Below are 8,594 nucleotides of genomic sequence, written 5' to 3'. Positions count from 1 at the left end.
CTGTCAACCTCTCCACGTACAGTCCAGGTCCGATGGAAGCCGTTCCTTGACCATGTTGACCACGCCGTGCCGAGAGCTCCAGGGCGGTGGACGACGACGAGGCCTATGAAGGGGACGATGCGGAGCCGGGGAAGACGCGGCAGTGGAAGCCCGCGCGGAGAGGAGTACGAGGGTTCACTGGTTCGGCTGCGGTGTGAGGCTGCCGTCGCCGTAGGACCTCGCTAGCGGTGGGAATAGTAGGGGGCGGTGAGGCCTCCGCGGAAGCACAGCCCGCCACGGGAGGTAGGAGCATGCAGCACGACCGGCGCTGCTTTGGGCGGCTGGAGCAAGAAGACCAGAGGTTGAAGAAGCACTACAGCCATTGGATGGACATCGTATGGTCACTAGAGCTAGAATCGTTCATATTGACTAAGTTGACAAAGCACTCCGTCCCCGTCAACTTAGTAGGCCCACAAGTCAGCCACCCACCAAGGTGGGTCCCACTAGCATGGGGAGTATTCATTTTTTTGTGCGTAATAAGGCGGCACTTGTGGTGGGTCCGAGCTGACAGCGGGGAACGTTTTTTTGCGAAATACGGTGGCCTGTCCAGTGGGTCCCAGCAGTCAGGGGGAAACATTTTTTTCTCCAAATACGGTGGCCCGTCCGGTGGGTCCCTGCTGTCAGGTGGAGGAATAATTATTTTTCGCATAATAAGGAGGCACTTCCTTGCGGCTGCCGTGGACCCAGCTGCCAGCCTCTCCACGTACAGTACTCTTCTGATGGAAGTTGTTCCTTGACCACGTTGACCACACCGCGCCGAGAGCACCAGCGCGGTCGATGACGGCGAGGCCTAGGAAGGGGACGACGTGGAGCCAGGGAAGACGCGGCAGTGGATGCCCACGTGTAGAGGAGTATGAGGGTTTACTGGTTCGCTGCGGTGTCAGGCTGCTGTTGCCGCAGAATAATAGGGGGTGTGGGTGAGTAGAGGGATGGCCTGGCCAGCGGTGGGAGTAGTAGGGGGCGGTGAGGCCTTTGCCGCATCGCAGCTGGCCACGGGAGGCAGGAGCATGAGGCACGGCCGACACTGGTTTGGGCGGCTGGAGCATGAAGACCAGAGGTTGAAGAAGCACTACAGCCGTTGGATGGACATCGTACAGTCACTCGACCTAGAATCATGCATATTGACTAAGTTGACAAAGCCCTCCATCCCCATCAACTTAGTAGGCCCACAAGTCAGCCTCCCACTATACTGGGTCCCAGCTAGCAGGGGGAGTATTCATTTTTTCTGCGTAATAAGGACACACTTCCTTGCGTGCAAAGATATAGATGGTGGGTCCGAGCTGTCAGCGGCGGTAACGTTTTTTTCGCAAAATACAGAGGCCCTTTCGGTGGGTTCATTATTTTGCACGTAATAAGGAGGCATTTCCTTGCGTGCGGCCGTGGACCCAGCTGTTAGCCTCTCCACGTACAGTCCACTTCAGATGCATGTTGGTCGTTGACCACGTTGACCAGGCCGCGCCGAGAGCACCAGGGCGGCAGACGACGACGAGGCCTAGGAAGGGGACGACATGGAGGCAGGGAAGACTCGGCAGTTGTTTCCCACGTGGAGGGGAGTACGACTGTACGAGGGTTTACTGGTTTGTCTGCGGTCGCCGGAGAATAACAACAGGTGTGGGTGAGTAGAGGGATGACTAGGCCAGCGATGGGAGTACGGTGGGGTGGTGAGGCCTGCGCGGCAGCACAGCCGGCCGTGGGGAGGAGGGAGCAGGCAGTCCCCCCCGGTGCTTGTTTGATCGGCTGGAGCAGGAAGAGCAGAGATTGCAGAAGTACGACGGCCGTTGGATGGACATCCAACAGTCACTGCTTGTGCGTCAACCTTTTTTTAGGAAAGCCTCAAATCTTTGGAAAACAGCATACAGCCCATCTGCCATTATTTCTCATAATTTACAGCCCATTTGCTAATTCTTAAGGTTTTTTTGGAGCCCATATTCTTTTTGTTTGCATTACAGCCCATATTGTGGCCACGGTTAAAAAATTATATGAAATTTCGCATGTTTCGGTGCGGTCCGAACTATTTTTAATCCCGAAATTTCAAGTCACATTCAAACTAATTTTAAAAATAAATGTACATCAATATAAAATCCAACAAATTGTCCATGCATAAAAATTAATGCAATTTAAAATCTCGAAATGAAAAAAGAAATTGGAAACTAATTGTCGGTTTGATGTGTTTTAAAAATGTATAGCCCATTTCTCATTACTGATAGGCCATTTTCTCGTCCAGCCGAATGAAGCTCTCCTCGTCTTGAAAGATTTGCAGCCCAACAGGCCTGACAAACTGACTTACTTGGGAAATCACAAAAAAACTGGGCTAGCCATTTTCAGAAAGAAAAAAAACTACTGGGCTGGTTTGTGGTAAACATAAAAGAGAAGGCTGTCTAGACAGGCCAGAGTGGACCGCATAGCCTAGTTGACACCTGGCTTCTGTCTCAAAAACAAATTAGATAAATGCCACTACAATTATGGCGATTCATAAAAATGCCACTGCAATTTCCAAACTTTGAAAAATGCCACTGCAATTTTTGCAAACTTTGGAAAACACCACTGCAATTTGCAAACTTTGAAAAACGCCACTCCAGACTTCGAAAAATGCCACTGGAAATGGCATGAAATGGCATTTTTCAAAGTTTGGAAAATGCAGTGGCATTTCTCAGAAACACCAGATTTCGAGTGGCATTTATCAAATTAACCCAAAACAAAAATAACTAGGCGAGCTGCTGGGTCCCTGGTATCAGCCGCTCGTTATGCAATTATCTCGTTTATTAACTACGTTGACAATGGCATGGGACCCAGATGTCAGAAATCCATTAGGAGGAGCCATTTTTTTATTGGCTTGAAATAAGGAGGCACTTGCTTGCGTACTGCCATGACCTTGGTGGGTCCCTGTTGTCATCCTCTCCACGTACAATCATCTCCTAATTGTGTACGCGTCAACTTGGTAGGCCCACAAGTCAGCCTCTAAACCCGTGGAGGACAAATACAACCCATTTAAAAAAATAACAGCCCATTCCATACGTTCAAATGGAAAGTTCAACATTCCGAGCAAAGTAAAAATCGACGTCGCGAACGCGTGCGTGCCCGACAGCCTCCAGGGTTATTTGCCGGGCGCCGGCCTCCACGTAGTCGGCCCAGTTGCGGGTGCTCTGCTCGTGACTCAGAGCATCAGTGCGTTGCTGCTCCATGTCCCGCTGGTGACGCAAATCGGAGATACGCTGCTCCTCTGCCAAGCGGTCACGCTCCAACAACTCCTGCTCCTCCGCCAGGCGGTCGCCCTCCAACAAGTCCTTGATTTCCGCATTGCCATCTAAAGACCGATAGAATGCCTCCTCCCTCGGTCTGCCTTCCGGTGAAAAACCGAACACTAGTTCCGGCAGTGACCGCCTCCGGCCTCGCCTATCGCAGGCGGGTGGGGGCATGGCGGACGTGGCGAGAGCGAGGATAAGTGGCAAGCGACGTCGGGCCGGTGGGGGCTTATGAGTATAGGGCGAGTTGGATCATGGTGCCACCATAGAAGGCCGGGAAACAATACTTATAGGCGGAAGGTAGCGCGAAGGTCATCGGAATTCAATGCATAATTAAGCAGGCATGGCTTAGCGCGCCAGCTTGCCGTGGAAAACTAGAGAAACTAAAATTCTGACTGTGCCGTCCCATCCCGTCCATGCTGGGTCGCACGCCAGCATGACGGTCAAACGAGTGCACTCGAATCATGTCCCTCCTTGTCAATAATGATTCAACGGATTTAAAAGGCCCGCAACAATTAAAGCGCATTTTTTCGCATCAGTTAGCTGCCTTAATTATGACTGGCTGCATGCAGGCACTCAAAATCACTCGCAGCCAGTACGCGGAGCAGCATGCAACAAGTCGCAGCCGAGGGCATTAGTTGATGAACTTTAGCTGGGAGATAAGGCATTTGCGAATGTTTTCACTGGCAGTTTCTTCAGATTCGCATGGCATTTTCTTCAGAGCAGCTTGTTAGTTTCTTCAAAGAAACTGCCACTTCGGATCCTGCGTCCCAACTAAAACTGCCAGGAGCACATTAGTAGGCTAGCTAGTGATTGATCAGTAACTTGTAAACACTGAGCGAACAAATATAAGGAACTGTTAATGCATCTCAATGATTCATAGATGATATACAAATATGTAGCTTCGAAAGCAAAGATCAGCCACAACTAAAACCAACTAGTACGATTCCCATACATAAGATCAACATGTTAATGTATCTCAATGATTCACAGATCATATACAAATATGTAGCTCCAAAAGAAAAGATCTAGAAAAAACATATGTTCTTCCTACTAACATGGATGCTTCTCTTGGCCAACATTCAGTATCGACTGAAAGACAAATTTGTTTGTGAAGTCTACAATTCCTCTTGCAAACGTAAGTGGTTTCACCAACAGCTGGAACCATGAGAATGAGCCACACATGATGGAGGAACATACATTACAATATGATTTGGTCTTCTCTCGATCACGCGACGAGACTATTTTCGGAATGCAAACTTTAACTTAGGCAAAATGATGCCCATTGTATAATCAGACCAAAGCAATGAAGCACCTAGTGTTGGCCAATAAATATTACAATACTACTTTTCTACAGTCCATGAAGTGACTATCCAATCTTTCTGTGTCTATTTTTTTGACCTTGTTTCTGTGTCTATTTTCAAATGGCACTGCATGCAGTGACTATACTATTCTCTTGTGCAGTTCAACCAAAATTGCGGTCACTTCGTGTGTTTGCCAAATAGCAACGGGCAGACATCTTTGTCTGCACAAATATCAAGCAGCTAGTAAACATATACCCCACCTTGTATTTTGGGTTTAAACATGCCTCTTTCACTTAGCATCTGTCATGTTTTGCACTGGACAATTTGATACAGTCATGTTTTGCCTTGGACAATTTCATACTGAATTGATTTGCTTCTTCAGAGCAGAAATATAGCACCTATTCTTCATCAGACCAAGGATATCCATGTTCACAGTGATGGAAGAGGTGAAATCGATACAACTGAAATTGAGCATCCAATCATTGAATCATGTCCCGCACCTCCAATTTAGGTCCACCCTGCCAATAAATTCACATGCAAACCACTAGTATTACTATCTAATGACAGTACAAAAAGAGTAGCAAGATAGTAGCAAACCATGTACCATCTTAATGAACAGCTCATAGTGCCACCAATTGGATACAAAGGTTTGGAAGAAAACATGCTCCTAATGTTGAACCAGTTGGACTTTTTGTGCAGTTCCACTAAAATAAAATGCCATCACCGCCTTGACAATTCAGTGACACTGTACAAAAGGAAATGGCTTAACATTACATCATGATGTCAGGTATGTAGTCGACAGGCATTAGAGACAAACTTACAGACCTCCTCCGATAACATAATGAACATTAATTTTAACAAAGGTGTGACTAGCTTTACCGGGATAATTTGAGTGAACTCTACACCCTCTGTTCCTTAATATAAGACGTTTTCGCGTTCAGTTTAAAGTACCCAAACGTCTAGTATTTAGAAAAATAGGTAGTAGTTTTCTTGAGCACCTATCTGGGAAAGCTTGCCACACTTTATTTATGTCCATACGCTAATGCAACACCATTCGAAATTTCGAATACTACAAATATACACTAATCCAGTGGCTAGTGCAACATTAGAGTAGTTATTTTATTACAGGGTACAGTACAATGGGTTTACTGAATAGATTTCAATAAACTCTGGCATTGGAAGATTTCTATAAGCATTAACAATACAAAATGTACAGGTAACACGTTTCAACATTGGTATACTAGCTGTGCATGAGCATTAAACCAAATACAAAAGTCTGAAGGTAACTAGCATTATTAACTAATGACAGTATAAAAATTGCAAACCATGTACCTCCAAGGTAAATATCATTTCGAACTCGGGGGGACCTTAAAAATTTCTATCCCAATCTTGCTAATCGATCAAACATAAAAACTTGATTCGAACGAATCAAGAGAACAGCCGAACGAGGAGGTTCCCACACTTGACCTTTCCTCTTGTCTTCATAACTTTTTGTGCAGTTTAACCAAAATAAAATGACATCAGCACCTTGGCATTTTGGTGACACTGTAAAAAAAATTAACTTGTCTCATGAAAGTGAGGTATGTAATCTATAAGCATTAACAGTGCAAAAATCTGAAGGTAGTAACAAGTTTCATCGTTGGTATACTGGCTGTGCAACAGCATTAGAATGCCTTAGCTGCTAAATCTTCAATACATCCACAATTAACAGCTAACCCTGAAATAATCCTGTGACATTAAATGGCATTGCTTAAATTGATCAGTGGCATTAGACTAAGTGCGGCATTAGTAAAATGTGGCATCACTTTAGCAGTAGCATTGCTTGACTTGACTGCTGGCGTTATATTAACAGCAAAAAAGTGGCAATAAGAGCATGGGAGGCCCATTTGGACAGTGGGCGCACTAGTACGATGTACCTCCACAGACGCATAGAGTGGTGTGGGAGGTATGGTTGCCCAGAGCAACAAATATCCATGCAGCATATGTGGATTACGCCCCATTTTTGTTATGTTTAGCCACCTTTTTCCCATGTGAGGACAACAAACCAATCGACCTGGTCATTCTCTATAGCGTTGTCATGCCTTTCTACCCTTCTTCAACCAAGAGACATGAGACTCGTTCCTTAGCTACTGATTTTCCCCTTCTCAACCTAGATGTGGGTTCGATGCCTACTCTCTTGGACAGTATAGTCTCCCTTCCTTTCCTTATTCAACCTAGAGATGGATTATTCTGCATGAAGTAGGGTTTCCTTTACTAGTGCAAATTAAGGTTTTCTTCTGCGTGACCAGCAGAGCAGAGGATAGCAAATTGGGAAGATGGTGGAGTGGAAAAAGATCCACATGCAGCGACATGGCAGATGGGGCAATTGAACAAGGGTATGGTTCGAAAAGAGATAGCATACCCGAGGGTCGGCGGGAAGTGGCTTCGCTCGTGGTCGTCGTCCTCCGCACGCACTATGACAGTGAGCTTGGGGATGGAGGCCACCCCGCGCGGGCGCTAGGTCTGAGAGGACGGCCTTGTCGTCAGTGCGTGACCTCGCTCGCCGCTGACGAGTGCGTCAATGTTGCACATCCTTTTCTTCCCCGGCGGATCTGTGACCACCGGCGAGGAGGGAGAGAGACGTTGTATTTTTTAGATCTGGAGAGAGGGTGATAGTGTGAGAAGCAAGTGGGCAGCCCTTAGCAAGAAACCTCTGAAGCTCCAGCCTATATATCTTTTTTATACTACTAGTACTAGAGGTGGAGTAGTGGTAGAGTAGTTTATATTTTCTCTGCAAACAGTAACAGTTAGTCGGGCTTCAAAACTGAGCGGCATGCCATTAAAAAAATAAAGTCGAGAAATAATACGACACTTCGGGCCAACGCGGCCAGATCGCATTTTGCACGAGAAATCACACACCATGTTTCGTTGACATGTGGTCCCGTTCCAACATGTTAGTGAGACGACGGTGAGTCCTTTTGTACAATTTTCGAAAGGACATGTAGGCAGGGGCACCTCTTCGTGTACCATGGCAAACTGGTAACCGTCCACCGACTCTTCCCCTTTCCCTCTCGATTTGGAATTGTTGTCGCATGCTCTTCCTCCCTCCTCCATTTGCCTTCACCCTTCCTTCTGCCATTGTTCGATCATCTTCTCCATGGAGGGAACAAGCCAGAAATGACCCTCTTATTCTTGCCCCGATCTGAAAGATGATGTGGTGGGGGAACTCATTGATCAGTGCGACGTCATCACCTCGGCTAGCATGGCAGGTTCGTTCAAGAACATTCTCGACTGAACTAATAACATCATTACAAGGAACCCAAGGGTCCAAGAGCAGTTTGATCTCCCTTATCTGCTTCGCTATAAGCCTGTTCACAAGGGTGCGGACGACGGAGGCCTCGCCTTGTGCAAGTTGATGCCGCTTGATAATGATACATGTGATGTCAAGATGCCATCGCTTCAGGGTAAGGCCTGGGCTGGCGCAAATGGAGATTGGGTTGTTTATATTGGGTATAATTGCGAGTGGGAACTTGTGAATGTGTACACTCGTCAGTGGATTCCACTTCCAAAAATCACAGAGTGCCCTGAGGTTGAGCACACAGATGATCTATGTACTTTCAAATATGATCATGGTGACTGTCGTCTACGGAATATAGCAATTTGTCGAGTTCCCAACCACTCTTGGAATTACAAGAACTATGAAGTTGTTGCTATCTTCGACAAGCTTGTTACCTTCCTTACTGATTCCACGGTTCGTCCATGGATATTGCTCAAAAACCAGTTTCTGTACACGAATGAGTATTATGATGCAATTGAATACGAGGATCTTGTGTTTGCTGCCACCACTCGTGGCACTGTTTTTGCATGGGATCCTCGTAGTTTCGGTACGTTTGCCTTCCACCGTAATTATAATTGTTTCATCCACGTGCATGCGGGTTAGCAAGTTTCCCTTTAGTAATTAACCTTCTTCTTGTGTTTCCATGGTCCTATGAACATTCCACCACCTATAGTTGAAAACTTTTATAACCAA

The sequence above is a fragment of the Triticum dicoccoides genome, chromosome 6A, assembly GCF_002162155.2.
Source record: "Triticum dicoccoides isolate Atlit2015 ecotype Zavitan chromosome 6A, WEW_v2.0, whole genome shotgun sequence".
Classification (NCBI taxonomy): domain Eukaryota; kingdom Viridiplantae; phylum Streptophyta; class Magnoliopsida; order Poales; family Poaceae; genus Triticum; species Triticum dicoccoides.
This window is presented reverse-complemented; position numbering follows the sequence as displayed.